This window comes from Corvus hawaiiensis, chromosome Z (genome assembly GCF_020740725.1).
Source record: "Corvus hawaiiensis isolate bCorHaw1 chromosome Z, bCorHaw1.pri.cur, whole genome shotgun sequence".
NCBI lineage: Eukaryota > Metazoa > Chordata > Aves > Passeriformes > Corvidae > Corvus > Corvus hawaiiensis.
The window spans coordinates 23,966,313-23,991,239 of record NC_063255.1 but is presented as its reverse complement, the minus strand read 5'-3'; the positions used below and the strand labels follow the sequence as shown (position 1 = coordinate 23,991,239).

At 40.0% G+C, this 24,927-nt stretch overlaps 1 protein-coding gene across 4 annotated transcripts in view; it reads right to left on the bottom strand.

Annotated features, from left to right (window-relative positions):
- Positions 1-21,090, bottom strand: part of LHFPL2 (LHFPL tetraspan subfamily member 2) — a 117,745-nt gene extending 96,655 nt beyond the window's left edge. For all 4 annotated transcript variants that reach the window (XM_048290515.1, XM_048290517.1, XM_048290518.1 and 1 more), the window contains exon 1: positions 20,912-21,090. The gene's annotated coding sequence lies outside the window, so the exon portion shown is untranslated. The remainder of the gene's footprint in view (positions 1-20,911) is intronic.
- Between the last annotated feature and the right edge of the window lie 3,837 nt (positions 21,091-24,927).

Sequence of the window (24,927 nt, the reverse complement as noted above, 5' to 3'; positions counted from 1 at the left end):
GGAACAGCAGAAGTCATGCTAGAAAGACAAGACAAAAATCAAATCAAGCCCTGGTGACATGGCAAGTGCTCAGCCAATGAAATCATGCCAAAACTAACACCTGTAATTAACATACAATGGAATGACAATGATGAAAGCTCAAAAAAAGTTCTCTCTCCTTCTCTCTGAAGGAGTTGTGTATCACGGCTGGGAAGGTATCTTCTTTTCTCTAAAGAAATCAAATACATATGTTGGTATTTCAGCCTGGAAATAAGACATGGCAGGTATAAATAATGCAGTCCCCTAGCTACCACAATTTATTATTGAAGAGTAATATATCTAGAAAAATTATTTGGATTTATGAACATTCTCACTTATGCTGGGAATCTTCAAGATTGCATTATTTCAAGAACATATTATTTCATACAGAAGAGGCCTCCAGAAAAGCATTCAAACTTGTGAATGGGCAGAAGCCCTAGGCCACTGGTTGCTGGCAAGGTAAGCAGTGGTAGAGTCCATCTGACCAGCTAAATGTGGCAGTAACTGCATTGATGTGGAGGTGACTGCACTGCAGGAGGGACTATCTCACAAGCTAACAAGGGCAGAAAGTAAAGCCAGGTGGAAAGCGCAGGTGACCCTGCTGACATGACAGCAGTGTTGTAATTTCAACCAATTTCAAGAACTTTTTTTCCTTGTTTGTTTTTTTAATCAGAACGTTTTGCACTTCAAAGGGCAACCTCTCAAGGGACAGTGTTCACAAGTACTGTATGGTATACAGATTAGCCAAAATCAGACACATGAAAGCCATTGGCTTCTGGCCTCTATGCAAATACACACAGCTAGAAACACAGCTAATCTTCTGACGAACAAGTGAAAAGGCTCCTGCACCTGGGTCAGAGCAACCCTGGTATCAACACAGGCTGGGGGATGGACAGATCAGAGCAGCCCTGCCCAGAAGGACTTGGGGGTGTCAGTGGATGAAAAGTTGGACGTGATCAGGCAGTGTGCATTTGCAGTGCAGAACGCCAACCATTTGGCTGCATCCAAAGCAGCGTGAGCAGCAGGGCCAGAGAGGGGATTCTGCCCCTCTGCTCTGCTCTGCTGAGACCCCACCTGCAGTGCTGCATCCAGCTCTGGGGTGCCAGCACAGGAAGGACATGGAGATGTTGGAGTGAGTCCAGAGGAGGCCACAAAAGTGATGAGAGGGCTGGAGCATCTCTCCTATGAGGACAGGTGAGAGATTAGGGTTTTTCAGCCAAGAGATGACAAGGCTCCAGGGATACTTCATAGCACCTTCCAGTATCTAAAGGGGGCCTACAAGAAAGCTGGAGAGGGATTTTTACAAGGGCATGTAGTGACAGGACAAGGGGCAACGGCTTTAAACTAGAAAAAGGGCAAATTCAGGTTTACAGTGAGGGTGGTGGAACACTGGAGCAGGTTGTCCAGAGAGGTGATGGGTGCCCCATCGCTGGAAACATTTAATATCAGTCTTTGAGCAAACTGATCTATTTGAAGATGTCCCTGCCCATTGTAGGGGGCTTGGGCTAGGTGACCTTTAAAAGTAAGTTCCAACTCAAAGTATTCTATGGTTCTATGAAACTGATTCACACCTCATGGAACTAGAAAGGCAGAGCTGCTATGTAACTTAAGCCATATGACTTCCCTGAAATAATTCAGTGTTGAACTACAATTTATTTTTCAGGGAGGGGAGGAAGGGGCGGGGGGGCGCGGGGGGAACTGTAATCTTGATTCTAGCATTGACCTTAACTTTCCTACTGACACCCTATCCCAGTTCACTACAGATTTTTCTGGCTCTTCTCTGGTCACAGTCAGCATCATCTTTGATACCTTGACATTAGCAGGTTATTCCAGTAGCAGTTGTATCAGTGCCAAATACATGATATAAACTCTACTCCTAGGCAGAGCACCTCATTTTTATACTCAGGAATTGTGACAGGTCTTTCCTCTTATCCTGCTATGTTGACAATTTATGTTGAGCTGATTATCTGCTGTGACCCTCTATTCAGAGTTGCCACATTTCCACATGACATGCCCATGGAGTTATTCATATTTCTCATCAGGATGATTTTGACTTCAGAATTTCCAATCTGTCCACATCACCATCTCTTTCTGTTATTTGTCATTCCACTACCTGCTGTATGTCATTGGCAGGGAAAGCATTGACTTTTTCCATCACTGGTGATTTTTAAACACTCTTTTTATGCTGCAAGTTAAACGAGAATTAATCCAGAAATATATAATGCCTTCACTGCCCAGAAAGTCAGGCTGCCTGACCACAGCAGTCCTTTAGGGCCTTGCAAGCTCTGGTTTTGTGATTCTCCAGAGGGTTATATGGGTAATGTGATTTTTGCCACCAATAAAATGATCAGTGAAGAGAGAGCAGCTTATCTGCAAATCCAGCTAAACAACAACAACTCCATATTTAAGGTTACATTAGGCACCTGTTAGTTAGCCAGGTCAAAGCTGATACTTTGATTTTGCTTTGGTTTACTTTGTGAACAAAAATGGTTGTTGAAAGGTTAAGTACTTCACCTAAGCCTATTACACATCTTTATCCATCAATTGAAATTGTCACTTCACATAAAAAAAAATCTAGAAAATTTCATCAGATAAATTTTCCCACAAACCTGTAACTGTCACCATAGTTTTATACACTTATTCTACTGCCTATTAACTCAATCCCATCAAAGACAGCCCAGTGTCATATACAAAGCCTGGCTTTTCCCAGCATTTCTATCCAGTCCACCCAGCATCTTTTCCCTGGAGGAAGAACAGTGTGGTTTTCCAGGTAGTACCCACTGCTTGAGGAGCAAAATATTGCTGCCTACCACAACTTGGCGCAGAAGGTCAGGGCTGAAACTACCAGTGATGGTACCAGTGACCATTCCTAGTATATCACTGCCTGCTACCATCAATCTGCTCTTACCTTCTCAGGCAGCGACAGCACTCTATTCAGGGCTGACAGCACAGTCCACTCACATATCTGTACATCCGTACATTCAGCTGTCTTCCTAACCTCTCCTCCCCCAGCAGTCCATAACAAAACACAGATCCAGCCTATAAATCCATTGTACAACTTTAAGTCATCACATGTAATCTAATAAACTAGAGACAGAACACTTATGTCATATTCTAGTCTCTGAAACTTCTCCAGAAGAAAAAAAAAAAAAAATTGCTGGGAAAAGTGGTGAGGATGGGGATGTAAATAGCATTAACAGAACAGAGAACTTACTGCACAGCTTTTCCAAATTTTCTGAATGCACTTTCTTTGGCCTTGGCGATTTTAATGGATTTTGTTTATGGGTGTTGTTACTGGACTGGGGTCTGTTTTGTTACAGATTTGTGATAAGAGCTACAGTGTCTCTTCCAAATACCAAACAACACTAATTATAAATTTCTTGTTGGTTTTGCTCTCTCATTTACAGTTATACCATTTGTATTAATGCACAAACTGTCATGTGCAGTTCAACTTGCTTCTTTATAGAAAAAACTCAATAGACCCAAGCACAGTGATCAGGACAATCAAATTCAAGGGGCAGAGTCTTGACTTCTCCCAAAGATTTGTAGCTGACTCCTCAGTACCCAAAGATTCAAGTCACCTGTGAGGTGAAATAGGAAGGGACTAAGTTCTGAGAGCACTGATTATTATCCTCCCCAAATAAATTAAACCACAAATGATTAATGTAAAAACCAAACTACTATTTTTGTAATTTCAGATTTAATACATATATGCCGTGTATCCTAGAAATGAACAGACATCTGAAGTTTAATAGGTGGCACTGGGAAGCACTCTGAGTTGTGTCATGGTGAGCAGAGACAGTCTGCAAAGCTCTTAAAATTAAAAACCTACTATATGGCTGCATTCAACAACTAAAGACCATACTTTGGGACCCACAAGTCCTCTGGCAAATCTATGCTCTGAAATAATTTACAAAAAATTGGATATTCTTTCAGAATTTTAAGACAATTGAAAATGGGCATGGAGCAGTTGGAAAAGGGCTTTAACTGTGACTACATCAGCTACTCCAGATTGGGGTTTTTAATTAAATTTCCAGCTTACAATTTCCATTTCTGCACATGCAGAACTAATTTCTTCTCATCTATGTGATCCTAAGCATATATATCATGCATAATTTTGATGGGTGGAAACCATACATTTCAATTCATCCCCTTTTACCCTTCATAATACCTCTAAACTTAAGTCAGATCTCTATGGTACTGCAACACCATCACTGCCAAATGGGTCATCTGTCTTTCAACACTTTTCAGAAAAGTAATTTTTTTCCATTTTAGATCAAAAGATTCACATAAACTTGAAGCATAAATATATAGCTACAGGCTGTCTATAGCTATTCCTAGTTATTAAAATTTTCAGCATCAGTTCATATTATAATTGATGCTGGTATTTTCCTAAAGTGTCAGTAAGCAGAGTTTTATAAAGGAAAGGAAGATTACATCTTTTAAGTGTCAGTCATCTTCTGAAATAAGTTTAGAAAAACCCCAAAACTCTCATCAGCAGGAACTCAACACTGCATTATGGCCTTAAAAAAAGAAGTTCCAGACAACATTAAAAAATAATCCTTCCTGAAGAGAATGAGAAGTAGATAGAATGCTCATAGCATTATTTAACATGCTCCAGTTCCTTTTTGCTTTTTAAAACCCAAAATGAAAACTGTGTCCTATCACCATAATGACTGCAGTTCTCCTGAAAACATCTGAAAGGGTATCTCAGACAGTCCATGGTGTATCTGTTATATAGGCTTACCATGTTTTAAGAATTGGAATTTGTGTCTTCAAGGCTATATTAAATACATAAATAAGTTAGTTAAATGAACTAGTTCTAGAAATAGAACTAGGCTTCTGTAAGTGACTGAAAAATATGCCCTGTTCACTTGGTACCTCAAGACAACCTCCCTGTACTGGACACACTCTCCAAAGCTTCTGACATGCAGACTCAGAACGTTCTCCTTCTACCAAAGTCAGATCGACCATTGAAAAACCCCAAACAAACAAACAAACACCCAAAAAAACCAAAACAAACCAAAAAACCCCAACCAAACCCCCCCAAAAGCTGAAACAAACAAAAAACCCATACAAACTCCAATAAAAAACAAAAAAAAACCCAACCCAAAAAAACCCCCAAAACAAAACATAAAAAAACCCCCAAACACAACAAAATAACAGCAACAACAAAAAAATCCCCGAACTGTAACAGATCTCTTGAGTACATATCTCTCTCCTTTCACTATTATCTACACCCATTTCTTTCTCAATTGGTTAACATAAGCTTTATTACTTGACTAAAAGAATAATAAATACAGACTCTGAGGAACTCACAGGAGTAGGAGACATAAAAAATTCAAGGTACCAAAGTGAACATGCACTCTTTTGAAGCAATTATCTTCATTTCAGCTGAAACAAGACAGATGCTCCATTTAACAGGCATAATTTCAATACAAAAATCAGTATTTGAAATTTTATCAAGAAACTGACACCACTCAGTTTTCTGCTATTCTGTTCCTATCAAAACAAAGGAAAATCCAATTTTAAATCCGATTTTGCATCATCTGTTTATAAGAGGAAAACAAAGACACTGTTGGAGTCTGTTTTAAAATAAAACTGTTAGTTCACAGAATGTGCTTTAAATTTCCACATTAAAAAAATCCCTAGCTATAAATGAAAGACCAACTGATACTGTACATGCTTTCTCAATTGCAAAACAATATCCCTCAGTTATGTTTCAGAATACTGAGGTTTCTTAGAAGCACTTTTTCTCAGTAGCAGCCACACTAGAATATGGATAAGTTGAGGATTTGATTGCTTCTTTAAAAGTCAACCCACTCTAACCACTCATGCAATTTAAAAGCCTAGGAGTTCAACAATGCAATGAATAAAGTAACCGTAAAAAGGAATGAGCTAACTTTGCTTTTAGAACTTTTAATTGTGTTCGTTTTTGGGGCAACATTCATCTTTCTAAAGTACCAACTGTAAATGCAAAACTATAAATGAAAGCAGACAGAATCACAGAAAGCTTCCTAAAATTATGAAGTAAGCGAGTGCCTCATAACTTCAAAATTAGCATTTACCATGGATAATTAATTTAATAAACCACACTTCCTGGCAGCGTGCCAACCCACCTCTTAAGGAAACACCAGGAGACTGTATGACTACAAACTCAGTTGGTCACTGAGTTATCTGTGAACTATTGTGAGCAATACTCATTAATTCATAAGAGATATAGTTATGAGGTTTTGGAAAAGGAATGGAAATAGCTCAGCTATTCCTCTTGTTCAAAAAACTTTGTATTAACACGTCCCTATTTTTTAAAGCAGAAGTCATATTTGTTTGTTTTGTTTGATGTACTTCATTGCCTATTGGTTACATTTAAAATTTCCAGGGAATGATTACATGAACCATGTCTTGACAGCATCACACATGAAAGTTTCCCAGACATGGAGAATGAAAGGGTTAACCATAAACCTACACATCTAAGTAGATTCTGCATATTAAAATCAATATTCAGCAAATATTTCCATTATGACTTCTAACACAAGTTCAAGAACTAATGAACTTTAGCACTAATGAAGCTAAAGTTCATCTAAAACCAAAACAAACCCCACAAATGGTTCTCAGAAACTGGAGATAGGGATAAACAGTCTGTTCAGTCTAGGTTAATGCAAGACTGCTCATTACAGCATTGCTTTCTGAACAAAGCATCCTATTTAATTTTACTGTTTCTGACTAATGCAATTTTTGGTATTTGATAGGAAACAGTTCCAGAGAAAATTATTTCAACATAAAAAGTAACACTGACACACAGCCCACATTTTCTTCATTTCATTATCACCTTGCTTCTTTGACCTAATTTCACCACTATTCAAAAAGGCCATTAAGAGTAGTTTTGTTTTCCTCATAAATCATCCCACCAACCCTTTGATCCTTTTGACACTTTCTTCTTAATTCCTGTGAGTCCATCAACAACTCTTCATAACAGGTACCTTGAAATGCCTGCATTTCAAACAAATGTAAATGTACTCCAGGCCAAAGAAGTGTTTATGGAACAGGAAAGAAACACTTTTTCTTTCCTCCCCTTTCTTGGCCCCTGGAGTATTTTTGCATACAATGGGAACTCATCTTTTTTCATTACTACCTCAAACTCAGATCTTAGGTATTTTCCTAGTTTTTTAACAGTTTTTAGGTTTTTCAGACCCATTTTCTTTTTAGTTTAAACTGCGTAGCTGCATAGTATTAAATAACATATTTCAAGTTAAAACTCAATAAACTTCTTCCTCTTACTTAATTTACTTAATGCTGAAAGAAGGATGATACTACGATGTCTATATCTGATGATATTTTCTTCATCGATTTCTGTCCTAAAAAATCATGTATTAGTTGTTTTGCATGCCAGTTATGGTCAAACACTACTTTTTTCACAAGTCCAATCAAATAAAATTACGACTGTTTTTTTGTGAGACTCAAAATACATCTCAAAAGTTACCAATGTAACAAACAATCACGTTCTTATAAATATTAAATATCATAAAAACTGCAGCACACAACCATTTGCTTTTATACTATTTTCCAGACAGTACACATGTTTAAAAATTCAACTGTTCACAGATTTAAACAGCTATGTATCTTGTGTTGGAACAAACCAACGTGTAGGTGGTCAATCTTACAGCTGAGCTGTGCAAAAACACTAGTACACAGAAAAATAAGTGAAAAGGAGCCAAAATATCCCCCCCCCCTACAGGCAGAAACTCATTTAAGCATATGAAAAAACACAGTCATTAGGGAAAGTAGTTTATCTTCTGTTTCTGAAAGGATATAATAAATAACAGACACAACTACAGTATGGGCCATGTCCAGGAAATCTGTGAGGTCTCTTAGACCACACACTCCCTCCAGAAAGTCACACATATTAGTGATGAAGCAATTCACCCACCCGGGGCAATGCTCAGATCCCTTACGTATGGCCAGAAAACGAGAGAGAGGCATTCACCAAATGGTTACCAGTACCTCAAGAACTATTACCATTGCCAGACTCAATGCCAGCTATCCCAGTGGCATTTGAGGATGCAGGAACAGCTACAGGCCTCTTCACAGGCTTGAACTCCCAATAATCCAATTCAACAGGAGAAACAAAATGATTTTTAGACCAAATCTTCTGTTGGCTGCTTCATTTACTTTTTACAACTTCAAGGTGCAAAAGCCCTCAGAATTACAAAGCTCTCTGAGTCACGGTCAGCAATCACAAAAGTGGGTATGGATCATATTGTGCCAGCCTACAATGCAAAGGAAACCTACATGCAAAGGAAAAGGAAAACCAACTACTTCCTGATCATGTTAAATGACAGAAGAAGGAATATGAAATTTTTCATTCAACAGCTGCTTCTCCTCCAGCTGGCTGACAGGTTAGGTATGTCTGCCCTTTCTGAAAAACAAAGGTACCCTGTCTTCAAAATAAGATAGATTACATAGGAGCTATTCAAAAACTTGGCTCTCAACAGATCCATAATCCACGGGGATGGACCAACTACTGAATCACTTATTCCACTGTGAGGATATCTGAACTTCAAAGAAAAAAGGAGGAAAAAACCAGAAAAAAAAAAATTAAGCTTCTGAAGCATAAACAGGTTTATGCTGACTACAGCCATATATAGTAGTTTTCCACTTTAAATCTTTATCTCGGTCAAATGAAAACACACACACAAATGGAAACAACTAAAATAAAGTATGCATGGAAAAATTAAGATTCAAAGCTTAAAATTAGCCTCTACTCACTAAGGACAATGCTGAGCAGCAACTTCCATTCCTCTCCTGGTTCACAAAGACTATTACTACATTACTAAACCATTAATGGAGTAACAGCATGCACATGTTAAAACAACAGAAACACACAATTTGAACTAGTTAAATTCAGAGCTACGAGGAGTTTTATGCAAAACCAGAACAGTGGTGTACAGCAAAGAGACATTATCAAGTTGTCATTTGTGAGCAGCAGACAGACGAGGTAGGTGGACATATTTATTATTCTTTAAGCAGGACACCAGCTTCACTGCAAGACAGCACACAGACTATTTCTATCATCAGGCAATGAGATAAACACAAATTAGGAGATATACTCTTTGCTTCTCTCAAGCAAAATCAAGATGTTGTCCAAAGACAACAGAATACTCCCTGTCCTGAGCAAGGAAGCTCACAAAGGCGGAACACTGGGGTGAGAGATCTGCAGGTTTTGCCAGGAGGAGCCCAGATTTTGGAGCCCATCTGTTGAGCCCTAATATCCACCCTTGCACTGTCACTTGGACCTTCTGCCTTCTCCTCTATTTATGACTACAGTGCCCCAAGCACAGGACTTTTCTAAACATCTCTGTATAGTAAGCCAGTGCTTATTTGCTCCTATTTAATGTAATGGTTTTTTTGTTATTCTTACAAATTACAGTTCCTTTAGAAAAAACCAAATGTTTGACCATACCTGCTTTCTCTCTAAATAAGAAGATACATAGTGATGTTCTGAGCTTCTGAGGCTGTGCAGAAAACCACAGGAAACAAACTCCTGCTTTCTACAAAAGAAATTCACACTTCTGAGAATTTGACTGAGGAAGGACACCTAATGGTCTAAGACAGCCCACCAAAAAAAAGTAGATAATTTTGTTTCCCTCCAGACCACAAACCACTTTACCATACACTATAATTGCTCTTTCCTCAATTATCAGACCAACACCTTCCTCATATGAGCCATAACATCTGAAGACCTTTGGGCATCATGTGGAGTATATTACACATTCGCAAAGATGGCTATACATATACTGCATATACTGCTCTCTTCAGCTGACAAATTATGCCTCAGTCCAGACAGACAGAAGTCTGATGTACTGGATTTTAATTAGCCAGTGCTTCTAAATAGCATTTCACTTTATCAGATACAGAAGAACACAACTGAGTGATGATAGTACTGATATTGATCAGTCTTTGTTCAGTCCTTCCAGTAAAAGAAGGTATATTGTAAAGAGAGATATTTGTTTTCCAAATTATTTGGTTTGTTTGAATCAAATCCAAACTCTTCATCCTCACTGGGAAAAAAAAATTACTCAGTAAATATCTGAGGTCAATGAACAATCAATCAATTGTGATAGCTACCTAGATACAATGCCATTTTTCTTTTTTTTTCTTTTTTTTTCAGCATAACTCAATAGCAAAAGGCTAAATGGAGAAAAACCATTAAAAAGGTTATTATTTTTTTGCTAACTGTTTTCACAGATCACATATAAAGTATGAGCTTCTTGAATACCTGAATCTCTGGCAAAGAACCTTGCATTATTCTTCAGCTAAAAGACAGTCAGATATCTAAAGAGTAGCTTCATGTTACCTTGTAATTACACTTGTAATTATAATCAGTTAAAGACAGCTGAATCTTCCTCTGTCCATACAGAAGAGGTGTTTTAGTCCAACAGAAGAGCTGGAAAACTTAACTGCCTAAACAGAATAGTTTGCTTTATCAATTCCAAAATACCCAGCTGTGATGCTGTTGACTGTAACTAATTTAATTTGGCACAGCTTTAATAATCCTTCAGCGAAGAGAATTCTATTTGCCATATGCAAATACATCATCAGTCCAAATATTTGCAGGTATCAAATGATGATACTTGAGCAAAAGAATCCTTCTAGGGTTTCCTACAGTCTATTCTTAAGGCAGTCAGAAAACAACTTTGCTGTAGTAACATTAATTAATGTTCACTTGGTGTGTAGAGATCAAAGTAGTTACTATATACAAACATCCCAATAATAACAAAACAGCACTCACAGTTACTTACAACAAACTTCAACAGCCTCACCTACACAAACCGAAATGTTGCCTTTCCTTCCCCACCTCCAAAGCCACACACTTCAAATAAAGCCCACTCTGGTATGTGAAGCAAACTGTATGGAGTTTAAGCATGATCAATTTACCCCAACAGCAGTTGTAGTTACAGACTACAGAGGCTCAGGAAGGAGCTTCCTAACACCTGCACAATCCTTGCCTCTTCAACCCAGACTCCACTGCAGCAGCACAGGATAAATCTGGGAACTCAACCACCAGTAACACAGAACAGCCTAATACCTGGTATAAAACACACTCACTGCCACTGTAATCACTGCACAGGCTTTCCACCTCCTGGCAAAATTGCTTTCCCTCATGCCCCAAACCAGTGAGAAGAGGAACATAAAATTGTTTATTTGGTATTACAAGAATAGAGGAAACTTTTATGGGGTACAACATGAAGAAGCCTACAGATAGAGTCTGGAGGGAAAAGCACTGTTAATTTAACTCCCACACTCACTTTGGAAAAGCCAGCCAAAATGTGTTAAACATGACAGAAGAGTAAAAAAGGCATGTACAACACATGGCTGTGTCTTCATTAATGCCAGATTACCATTTGGTGCATTACTATTCTGTATGATCACCATGCAATACAAATTTAAGCCCAAGCAAGTGCAGACAGAAGCACATTTCTGCCAAGTCTGCCTGAGTTCAGGATGCTGCATTCATGCCGACTTCACATCAGCTGAAAAAGTACAAACAATATCTGTTTGGGTATTGTCAGAGTCACAGAGAGATGAACAATATCTGACAGAACAGAAAACCTACTAGTGTAAGGTTAACATTAAAACTGGGGATGAAAAGTTATGTTTACGTGAGACATTTGCATTGTGTGGTTGTGGGTTTTGATCAGCTGACAAGTGCCCTAAAGATGTACCACTGAATCAACAATCTAAATCAAGTAAATAAGTGTCTGTAGGGTAAAGAATAACACAACATTCTCCTCCCTCTATAATGCTCTGTCCTCATCAGAGACTTAAACACTTCCAGTCTTTTCTCTAACTCTACAGGGAATCTCACATAGCATGTGTTCATGTAAGCAGTTAAAATGTATCTACAGTAGAAGAGAGATGGGCAAAAAACCGAAAAACTTTCATATTAAATACAATTTCACACACGCGTAGGAGAAAATAAGTCAGGATTACATACATAGCTGCTTAGATTGCCTAAATGAGACAATATGTATTATCTCATCTGGCACTTTAGCATGACTGAAATGAAACATAATTTGCAGTTGACGCCAACTGGCAGGAGACAAATGTTCATGGTAATCTTTGTGTTTTATTAAGAAAGTACTTCTGTCTTAAATTATACAGAAAATGGATTGAAGGCTTTTGGTCTAAAAAGTACAAGGGTTGCAGATGCTACCCTGAGCTGTTAAGTCATAGAAAAATGTGTCTTGAGTTTTTAAAATTTAAAAGGACAAATCTAAAATTATGCCAGGTCAAATCTTCTACCCAGTATCTCTGTCTCCAGGAGCAGCCAAAAGGAGATGTCTGGGGAAGAGCATAAGAATAGTGTAATCGTTTAGTCATACTTTCCCCAAATACACTTGTCTCCAATAATTTGCAGCTCAGGGACTTTCAAAGCCAGAGGTTATGCTTATGTATTTAATAATCCCTTGCAGACTCTTTTTTCCATTAATATTGTCCAGTTTCACTTCAAATTGGTATAAATTTTCAGTATCCACAACATCTTGTGGAGTTACACAGCTTAATATATGTGCATGACAAAACCCTCTTTTTGCTTTTCCAAACCCAACACCTGCTAGTTTCATATTCATGCTCATTAGTTCTTGTACTGGGAGAGAAAATGAACAACTTATCCCTAAGCCCCTTGCCATGCCATTCATGTTTTTATAAAAGTATCATCACATCTCAGTTGTCTCTTCTCCTCACCAATTTAACCACTGAAAGAGTGTCACAGTGATGAAAAGAAGATCTTCATCATGTCATTAAGTATGAAGAGGATCCCATTCTGTTTTACTCTACATCATTAAAGTGTCAAGACAAACATATTTTTAACTGTACAAACAACATAGATGTAAAGTAACAAAAGGTAACCCAAAGAAAAGCAACAAAAATAACTGGTGTACAAAACCCAGCACCTGTGAGGTGAAAAACAGCAGGCTACCATAGTTAGTGAAACACAGTATACAAAAAATAATTACTTGCTTTGTCCTAGACAGATGTAGGAGGAGCAATTGTGGTATTAAATTACTACAGGAAAGGTGTGAATTGGATAACACAAAAAGAAAATTTTCACATGTCCTGATGATGTAAGGGAGAGCACTGAGTGCCTTAGAACAAGTCACAGATGACATATATGAATGACCCTAATCTGAGGCAGAAGAATGGGGTAGATGACACCATAAGGTCTCTTCTAGTCCTATCTTTGTATGATCTTCTTGGGATGTAAGGCAGAACCTCTTCTTCTCAGTGATTTAACAACAACAAAATAAAAAAGGAGGGGTTAAAGGGAGCTACAGGGTTGATTGCCCCATTAAAAAAGAAGCTACAACCTGCTCACAAGTATTTATTGAGACTCTTTCCTTGCCCAAATCCAAGGAGCCTGTGGAAAGAATGAGGGAGCACCAGCCAAGAGCTTGAGACATTTTGCTGAAAATCTGGACTTCTATTCTCTGACCTTGCCTAGACATTCTTTAAATCTGATCGGGAAGCAGAGGCATAATGTGCAGAATACAGGGCACATGAGTATGTGAGACAGTCCCAATGCACCATTAGAGATTGTTTATCTACTGTGCAAGGCATGCAATGAGCAACAGAAAAATAAGGTAAACTGTTGATCTGGGCTGGTCAAGCACCAAAAATTTATAATATTCCTAAAGCTCTGGTTTAAACTGGACTTTTACTCTTTCACATTAACATGTACCATTCTTGCACTAACCAAGCTTAAGAAAGGCTGGATATTTCTGTACTCCAAATTCGGCTGCGATAAAAGGCAAGCTCTAATTCAAGCTGTCAGGGCTGCCATGGAATGTGGTCTGGGCCACTTAGATGTAACAATTGGTTGAACGTAATTGCACTGATTTTATGCAGTCATGATCACGACTAATGATTGAATAAACATGTATGCCAACACGAATCTCATGCACATTTCTGCAAACTGGATACCTCTGCTAAATGATCTGCCATCTCAGCAGCACAATCAGCTGGGCAGTCTGTGGAGTATCTTACACACCAGCTATTTTGTACTATGTCTATTAGTAGCTTAAAAAGCCCCTAAAACAGAGAAAAATGAGACCTTTGTTAACTTCTCAAAGGTAAACCATACCAGAAAAAACTAGCCTGAGAAAAATCAATGCAGAGAGAGAGAGCGAAGAGATGTAAGAACTCATGAAACTTTTACTATTATGCCAAATTTCTCCCACCACTTATGTTGAACTTAAAACAATTTTCTAAGAGCACAGAAGCATATCCACAAATATGACTGAATATAAAATTAAAATATAGGCTACTATTTTCAACATGCAAAATAAAAGAATACATTGCCATATTTAGACTACAGCTTGCATTTAAAATTTTCTTGTAAACTTTAAATTACTCAGACCTGCCTGTGCAGAATGACATTCAGGTTTTATCAGGTGGCTATTATGAAACAGAGTTACAATTGCCAAAATTGTCAAGATGACCATGTATACCTACTGCCTTATTTTCTGAAATAAGTTTCATCAAAGGCTACAAGAACTAGTGTATTTGCACAAGATATTCTTCAATATTTATATTTCAAGCATAATTCAGTAGGTATTATTCATCAGTACTAAACAGTTGTGCAGAAAGATGCTGCTGTTCTTTGCACATGAAGAATTCCGTCTAGATATTCTATACAAATATTGCTTTAGTTGTCATGACCGTCACTCACTCTCCCTCATGAGGATGGGGGAGAGAATCAGAAGAGTAAAAATTATAAAACTCATGGGTTAAATACAGACACTTTAACAGACACTTCAATAGGTAAAGCAAAAGCCATGCACACTGCACGCAAGCAAAGCAAAACTAGGAATTCAATCAGTGCTTCACATGGGCAGGCCAGCGTTCATTCATCGCCAGTAGAGCAGCGCTCCATCACAGGTAACAGTGACTTGGGAAGACAAACACCATCAGCGCAAACCCATTCTTCCTCTTCCCCCAGCTTTATTGCTGAGCACAATGCTACTTGGTGTGGAACATTCCTGTAGTCAGTTGTGGCCAGCTATCCTGGCTGCATCTCCTTCCAACTTCTTGTTCACCCCAGTCTACTTGCTATCAGAGCACGAGAAGCTGAAAAGTCCTTGACCTGGTGTGACTACAGCTCAGCAACAACGAAAACATCAGTGTGTTCTCAACATTAGTCTCATACCAAACCCAAAACACAGCACTATACCAGCTACTATGAAGCAAAATAACTAACTCAGCTGAAACCAGAACATCACTAAACTCCTAATATCTGACAGAATGAATGTACTCTCATCTGTAGCATCTTCTCTTCTACAGGTACTTTAACTGCAGGAACAGTAACTGTATTTACAGCATTGTATACATATATATGACTTATTAAACATTTAATAAAAAACCCCTTTATATGAAAGTATTTTTGGTACAGCCTTCCCTCCACAAACTTACTATCTGCAGATGATGTATCGAAGCAATATGCACATGCTAAGAGACAAACAAGAGTACATAACCATTAAAGTCAAGTGTATCTACCAACATACAACACTGGTGCTTTATCACCACCACACACTTCAGTGATGAGGTCAGGTTTTGACAAATGAAACTTCAATGAAAAGTCTGAAAAACCTGTTTACAATGATCCCAGACACAAGCCTTGCAAGCTGCAATTCACTAATGTATGTAAACTGATTTGGCTTCCAATAATCTCCCAGTGAATACTCTTGCAAAATCTATAAACACAGATGGCATCAACTGGCACCCTATCTGCAATCTTAACAGAAGATCAAATAAATAGACTGAATTTATATTCCCATATCACAGGTGATTCTTTCCAAACAGATTTAAGGGATTATGCCAGAAAGCTGAACCAAGAAAGTTCTGTCACAGCTACCCAAAGTCTCAACCACCCTGAGAAGTCACACTGCTCACATGAAGCTGATTTAAAAACTGTATCACTTTTAATAAAGCAATGCAACATTCAGTTTAGACCAGGCTCCAGTTATCATTGCTACAGTTACCATACTGACCATTTCTACCAGCAGTAAACTCACAGGATTTTCTCCTAAAGCACCCTTAACAGAAAAACCTACTTGGGATCAAAAGGAGTTCTGCAAAATGAAAAGGTTGACGACCTACAGTCAAACTTTAAGGTAAGTATCAATTGCACTATTAAAGCATAGTATATTATTTTATCTACAAAACTTACTGCTATTAATCTGGAACAGAATGACAACATAAATACTTACTGGTGAATTGTCAGAAATTATGTACAAGAAGGCATACAACATATGCAATGTCAGGTGTCAGCAAGCATGAAGATCACTTAGTGAACTCTAAAGCTACTTCTGAATGTGTAATTAAAATCCAAGACATATTCACCAGTAAGATGTTAGATACCACGTAGAACACATCAATCCAAAAATACCTTCATGGTCTTTAAGATGACAGTATTAAGACAAATAAATTTGAAATAGAGCAGTGACACCAATGACAAAGGAGACTGTACAGCTGCTTCAGCAATATTGCTTCAATTGATTGTTTCTCAGCACTAGAAGCTGTTAAAGGTGAAAATGGAAAAATTTGAAATCAGCTAAAATAAGCCCTCCTTGTGTGTCTGGGTTCATTTCTTATAGTACTCTCACTGGCTGCAACATAAAATGATGCTTTCTCCAAGACATTGTTTCCTCTTTTTATATTATTTCATTCTCATGGTTTATCATTTAGTTCCTGTGTTTTCACCATGGGCTTCAGAGAAACTTAAAAGAAACCCCAACCAACAACATCTAAACCAAAATACATAAGAAATGTTTTAGGGAACAAATTGCTGCAGCATTCCTCTCATGCAGCAATGTCTTAAATATTCTGGATTCTTCTTTGAAGACCCCACATCTAACTTTACTATAGAGCTCCAAGCTGAAAAAGACAGTATGATTATGAGAACCAGAAGGTAACAAAAACTGGAGAAACTAATCTTTAGCAACAGACCATGCTTTTCTTGGTTTTTTGTTTGATTTTTTAAATTACTTACATCAGTGGATCAGAAACTGGAACCTATTGATTATGTGAACAGCACAAGAGTCTCTAAATATCATTTGCTGTAATTTATTTATGGTCAGCCATGGATACTGTAACTGTCCAACTGTTATATATATTGCCATCATTCAGAATTTCAGATACATTCTGGACCCACTCACATAGATTGGGTACATTTGCAGTCATCTGCCATTGCAGCAAATTTATAATTTAATTACTTTTCCATTGTGCATTTAGTTTTCTTTGGAATTACCTTCCACAAAAATATCTTTTAGGAAAATACTTCTAGGAAAATTGATTACTCTCTGATTAACTGACGTTGAAATACTTATCCACAGTTAATGTCTCACCTCCTAGAGTTGTTAATTAAGGCAAATTAAAAGGCAAATTAAAAAGAAATTAAGACCTCAGGTCTGCATTATTTTCCAAAATGCATCACCTTCTGTCAGCAGTCTAACATGAAAATATCACTTTACTTAAAAGACAGTAAAAGAATAGAACTTGTTTAGACAGCTTTCACAGTATCTGACCACATCTCCTGAGCAATTTTAAAAGGCAAGGGATAACAACACTTTTTTTAATCTTGGCTTTACAAATGCGCTACATTCAGCTTTATTCCCATTCATCTCTATATAGGACAGTGATTTTGGGAGAATATATCCTGTTAGTTCCATTTTCCCAGGGCAGATTTTAGGCACCACAACTCAGGAGAATCCTGTCAATTTTCAAGAAAGTTGGAAAGCCAGAAGGGAGAAATAATCAAAGCAAAAGTCTTAGGTATTATTTTAACAGACTTGTCAACTACGATCACACCAGCAATTGTCTTTGCATCAAAAAAGGGCTCTGAGAGCCAGTAACACCTTCCAACTGCTTGCCACCTCTACCCTTGTTCCCAAATGAGTTCAAAATGCTGACACCCCCAAATGATTGATCCCCTAGGCAGAAAGCAGAGAAATGGGAACTCTTGTGAGGGAAAGGAGGCACAGAAAACACAGAGGAAGGCGGCACAAGGGAAGACACAGAAAGCCCTTGTTCACAGGGACAGAATGGGGACATAAAACGGCTTCTCTTCTTGCCACCAGCAGTTCAGAAGCTGAGCTCTGCTCTCCTCCCTGCAGGGTGGATGGTGCGAAGGGTCAGCCAACAAGAGGAGCTGTGTGTGCTTGTGCCTGGGCATGAACACGCGTGTGTGCATAGGAGGTGAGGACAATTAGGGACAGCAGAGCAGCCATCCTCACCCTCCCACTTCAAGCTTCAATAAATAGCTCTGAGGAAAGCACCAGCTTCACCAGGGGCTATTCCTGTGTGGAGAGATTCTTTCCTTTTTGTCTTGTAACAAGTTGGGTTTAAGATGCTGAGGGTAAAATTTCTAGAAACTGGTTTTCTGCCCATAGTGAATAACCAGAAATCTTACATTAGCCAGGATCTACCATCCTGTATTCAACACATCCCCTTGTCACAACCACCACTTCTCTTTTACTGGGGAGCCCTCCAATGCATACTAAATGTCTAACAAAGTATAATATTCTGGAAACACAAATTTTGATGAATAATAATTCTGTTCTCCAAACCCCTCAGCAAAATAATGAAATAATGAATCCTCATTTTAATGTAATTATTATTGAAACAGCAATGTCTACACCCTATGCAAAATAAAATACTGGGTTTCTTGCCTGGTTGCCAACTCTACAGTCACCTGCAGCTCAGTCAGGTTCTGCTGATGCAATAACATGTAGCAGTTAGTAAGTCACTGTCCTTCTGTATTACAGAACACCACAAGCAATTTTCACAGCTACAAGCTAGAACACGAAAAAGGATCATGGCAATTATTGGCTTCCTTTCAGTCTCTGCCAGCAGGACTTCTGATCCTAACTTTGCAGCCCAGCACAATCAAGAGTGTCTTGGAAGATGTGGAAGAAATATGTTTTGATTAAATAAGTAACAAAACTAACTGTAACATTCTTACACAGCAATGGTACATCCATTCCCAGAGATTCATAGTCATAAAAGAAAATGACACACTACTACTACTTGCCTGATGTGCGGGTATATCATCACGCAAACATTTCCCAGAATGCTTAATAAAAACAGATGATTAACCAAAAAAAAAGATAAAGTGGGCAATTTCCTACATACTGATTAAACCCACTCCATGACTCAGAGGGAGAAATCCTGTGAAGAAAACAGCAATGTGATTAAAGCTGGAGTGGCTGCAACAGGCATATGCATTGAAAAACTGAGCAATGGTCCCATGAAACTGTGTCTGAGATAAAAACCTGTCATTAACAACTGCCTTAACAGTCTGCCTACACCCTGACCTAACAATGCATGAACATGGATAAAATACTCAAGAAAGCCCTAGGGCTTAATTTGGATTATATTTTTGTAGTATGTTTTATTCAGAAAAATAAAGTGGAATGTCACTGACATTTCCTAATTAGCAACTCTTTGTGCACAGCATAAATTTAGGCCTCTATGACCTTCCAAAAGTACCATAAGGTTTCTGTGACCAAAGCAAACCCATGAAAACAACAGGGTCACTTACAGGTATGAGCTTGAACAGCCAGAACCCACTGCAGGACTGGGACCAAGCAGACATCTTCTTTAAGGGATCTGTAATGGTGCCTAAGAATGTTTCCCTAAGAAAGCCCAATCTTGTAATTAACATATATAATATTTTCTTCTGGATTAGGTCAGCTGGAGCTTTGTAACTGTGCTCACTTATCCTTATTAATACATCTCTCATTAGGATGCACACATTCGTAGTGTCTCGTCTGCTTAGTTCTGGCTTGGGGAAAACTTAAAATGATGGTGCAATGCTGCTGCTCTGCCACCAGGTACGGGGAGTGTGTGCACTTGTCTGGACACAGCACTGCCAGCCCATGCTGTTTTACTTGATGTTTCTCCAGTGCGCCCACAACTTCTGAATTACGGGATCCAATCTCTCTGGTGTGTTACTGAGTGCCTTTGGAGTGACACCTAAACTACCAAAAAACGTGCAGCGGTAACCCGTATCACCTACTTCCTTCCCTTCCCTGAAGGGTCCTAAAAACCAAAATACTCTCACAGACACACGGACACACACATCTCTCCCTCAAAAACTGGTCCCAGAAACACGACGGGTATGAAGAACTCGTCAGAGATGTGAAGGCACCTAGGTGAGTTTTGAAACCTCGCTCCCCGAGGCAGCTTGTGGAGAGTCGAGAAGCCCCCGCCCTCCCATCCCCCCGAGGAGAGTCTGCAGGTGCCCCGGCCGGGGGCAGCCTGGCTCCCGCTACCCCCGCTGCCCGTCCCGCACGAAGATGACCGGGGCCCCCCGACGGGCGGTGCCCGCACCGGCCCCGCCCGGCTCCTTACGGCGCGGAGGGAGCGCGGCCGGCCCGCCGCCCTGCGGTGCCGGACGTGTGCGCGGAGCGCGGCCAGGGCGCCGCGGACCCCCGCCCGCTGCCCCGGGAGAGCCGCGTCCTGCCGGGAGCGGCTGCTCGTCAGGACGGGAGGGCGGGAGCGAGGGAAGGAGGGAGCGAGGGAAGGAGGGAGCGAGGGAAGGAGGCAGCCCGGCGGGCGCGGGCAAGGCGCCCGGGTGCCCTCCCGCTCCGCCGCTGCCCCGGCGGTTGCCGGGCGGCTCTCGCCGGCGCCACAGCCCCGTCCCTGCCGCCACCTCCGCGCCGTGCCGCGTCCCGCTGCGGCTGTTCCCCGGCCTGTCCCTGAGGCTACAGCCCTGGCCCGGGGGGAGCAGCAGCCCGGCCGCCGCTCGGGCAATGAATGGAAGCGCAGCCAGCGGTCCCCGTCCTCCCTCCCGTCCTCCCAACCCTGCACAACTTCAGCGAGGCCTCCGCTTCACCTCTGCCGGGCACAGGAGGCTCCTCCGCGCTGGCGCTCCGCTCTAGCCGCCGCCTCCGGCCCGCGCCCCGCCGGGCTCGTCCTCCTCCGCTCTCGCCGCGACCATGCACCACCGATGGAGGAGGAATGGGATCCCGGCGAGGGCCGACCCGGCCGCCCCCAGCCGGAGGGAGGGAGCCGCGGCAAGGGGCGGGGAGGGACGGGACGCGGGCGCCCTGCCCTGCCCAGGACCGGCCCCCTCACACTGACGTGCCCCGCTCCCACACCGTCGGCCGCGGGGAGCGCCCGGAGCGCGGCCGGGCGGCAGCCGGGCCAGGACAGGGAGGCACCGCGGCCATGGGCGGGCTGGTGTGCCCTGGTCACTGTCACAGCTGGGGACAGAGTCTCTGGAAATAGCCCAAATAACCAGTGCCCGGCCATCCTGGCGTTCGAATAACCAAGGGTTCTCCATCAGCCCCGTCCGACAGACAGGCTCAGAACGGACTGAGCTGCACGACTGGCAGTGCCAGGCCCGGTATAGCCTATCGTACTTCGCATCATAGTCTGCCCCACCAGACCTAGCCATAGTGGATGCACTGAATGGAAAGCAGGAATGGTAAACAGCAACTCCTGTCTCCAAAAATTCCTCTTGGTGCAGACCTTCGGAAATACTATTTACATAGCAACAAAATGTCTAAAAAAGCCTACAATGCTTCTGTTTTCGAACTTTTCCCCCTCAGAACAAATATTTTCCCACCGATCTCCCTTCAAAATTATATTTAACACTCTTCCAGTTTCAAAGCAACATTCTGATGACCCAGGCTTTTCCAGAACTTTGCAGTTTTTAAAGTATCTTGAGATGTCTAATGTCAAGCACATACATGTTTACAAGCAGTGACACTCATTTAAAGCATCTGCAGGGAAAATTAAGGTTTAGGCTTGGACATGTCTCTGCATGCCTCTGCTATCCCCCACTGTTGCACCCTTGTGTAATATGCTGATCATTTTAAGTGGATGACAGGTGTCTAACTTCATACAGCTCATCTCAGTCGGCTTCACTTGCTAGATTGGAACTGCCTGTTGGAATAGTCAAAACCAGTTGCTAAGTTAGTCAATAAGATAAATCATTCTGGGTATCTCAGAGACATAAATGAAGTGCTACACCAGTGCAAAACCTGATTTGCTGCAGCTAATGCTGTCCTCTTGGGAAAAAGTAAGGAGCTCTTTTTTCACTGCTATCAGAATGATATCTTTCACAAACACTGCATTTACTCGAAGCTATGGCTTTGGACTGATTTATCCTTCTACTGTCATGATACAGAGGAATCAGTGCAGGCTGATCCTGCTGACTGCTTGGGACTCCAAAGTCTTCAACTGTGCAAGAGCACAGCCCATCTGACTGGACCCAGTTGCTGGTTCTGTGCTTTTATAATTTGTGTCTGCTGCTCAGAAAACCAAAAGTCAGTAAATGTTTTCCCAAGTACATAGGTTGAGGAAGAAAAAACAAATACAAAACTCCAAGAATTATGTTCCTATGGCAGAAACATTAAAAATATATGGAACTCTCTACACTTACTGAAAACAGAGCATATGCTTTCATGTCTGATTATTGTCCAAACTTGTATCCTTACATTACTTTTCCTCTTTCTGGACAAGTCACCAAATGAAACATTCTAAAAAAAGTTTTATTAGAGACATTTTTGAATGTTCCCATTAGAGAGTCTGAAAATTCATTTTCTACAAAATAAGGGTGTCTTTGTAAAGCTGAACTCTCTGTGACCTCTGAGAGCAGCTACTTTAACATACAATAGGAGACAACTCAATAGGTCTGTGCAAAAATAAACATCTCTTTAAAGAATATTTTAACCCTAGAGACTTCACACAAATAGCACACTGACAACATTATTCGATAACACAAAATTAATGTAGTAGTCATATTAGTTTTCAAAAAGCTATGAGGCCTCTTGCATTCCAGTTTTGGAGTGCACTTTGAGCTAATACCCACAATACATGGGTCTGATACTTTAGGATAGTTTTTTTCTCTGAAATAGATACATGGTCCATGCCGTTTCAAAAAGATAGAACCATGATACTACATCAATAATGTGAAAAAATGTATAAAGTCTGCATTGCAAATATGTATGTAGCAAACATCAGTTTTCTCACTATTAACTCTTAAAAAGATGTATCTATTAACTTTTAAAAAGATAAAGTGAAATGTTAATTGATTTAATAAGGTGTACCGGGAGTGAAAGAAAATAATTATTAAAGCATTCCTATTTTCATCTATGAAGTCAGCTTTTAAACATAGATACCCACATGTGTCCAAACCACAAGTAAGTCTCACAGCAATTAACAGATTGGATATAAAGATTGATCTTGTGATGGTTGCTGCAGTAGGGGATCCAGTGGCAGCAGCAGCCTTTTCTTCCTCCACCATTAATTGTTGAAAAATTGTTTGCTATTTAAAAATACACAGTAGGAACAATTACACAATGCTGCTAGCTGCAGTTAGTGGTAATGTGCAGGCTTAGCCACTGGATAAAGTAATTACTAATGGGAATGATGATATCTGATAATAAGCAAATGATAAACCATGGAACACTATGATAAATTTTTAAGAAACTTGTTACAGACTCACAGTATTGCATGTCACACAAGAGGCAACCATGCCTTAGAACATTTTGATTTGGGCTAACAGATAGTCTCACCCCATTGCAGCCTGTCTGGTCCACAGCACATAGTGTTACAGATACTTTTTACCATACTAACCTGGATGCAGAAACTTGTGGGGCAAGCTCAGTGCATCAGGTTGTGGGGCTGAAAAAGTCTGCGACTTCAACAGCCACAAGCAGGCAGTTTTCAGGAGGACATAGGAAGCAGCATGCTGAAATCCCCTGATGCAGCCTGAAGGCCAAGGATTGCAACCCAGACAGATCTAAGCATATCATATGATTTTCTTAATTTGAACACTTCTTTATTTGGAATTGGTGAGAGGAACTTGGTGTTTCCTTCTATCAAAGCAGGGGGGTTTTAATGCTGACTAATTACTATCTTGGCTTGATGTACAGCTCTAAACATTTTTATTTTGCTTATCTTAAGCCCAACTGCACAAACAAATAACTCATCACCAGAATTTAGCACATATGCATTACCCAAACAGGAAACAGAGACGTCAAACAAGCACACTTTGGATTAAGTAATATATGAGATGAAAAAGATGATACAATGTTTTTTCCTCTTGCTCATAGATCTTTCCAAGTATTAACTTCACAGGCAATAATTTGTTTAGACAGTTTCCCTCCCTAAATATTGGTTTACTTATAACCCCAGATAGTAACATCTGACCTCATTTTGATTGATCGATTTAAATTCTCTACGGACTGTTAGAATGAAGGATTATTTTACCCTGAAATTTCCTGAAGTTCACCTGAACAAATACAGCCTTGGATGTGGCCCAGAAAACATTCTCTGAAGGTTGTAAGAATAGAATATAGAAAGGGCAGACAAAACAGGATAGCAGAAAGTACAACCAAAGAGACTATGACATCCAAATAGCAAATAACATACAGGTTGGAAAGAAGAACAGACACTATTTGGCTCAAAATGAAGTTCTCACTTAGCCTGTGAATAGTCACTGGAAACTATTAAAAATATTGGAGAAGATACAAAAATTTCTATATAGAGCCTACAAAAAGCTAAAAATGAACAAAGTGAATATCATGTGTGCATACTGCAATTAGAAGCAGTTGGACTAAATGGCAAGTCAATCTCAATTTTTAAAGCTTCAGACATATTCATACTACATTTGTCCCCTCATTGCATTTAATTATCTCTTGCTTTTTTGTTGTTGGTATTTTGGTTTTATTTTTTAAGTGGCTGCTGTTCCAAAATCTTCTCACTGTGGAGGAATTGAATAAATTTTAATATTCTATTCAAATGAATGATCTGACTACAGAAACACACAGGGAAGAATTTTTTTGGAGTAAAATAATGTTAAAGAAAATGATACATTTGGAACTTGTCCCAAGAACTCCA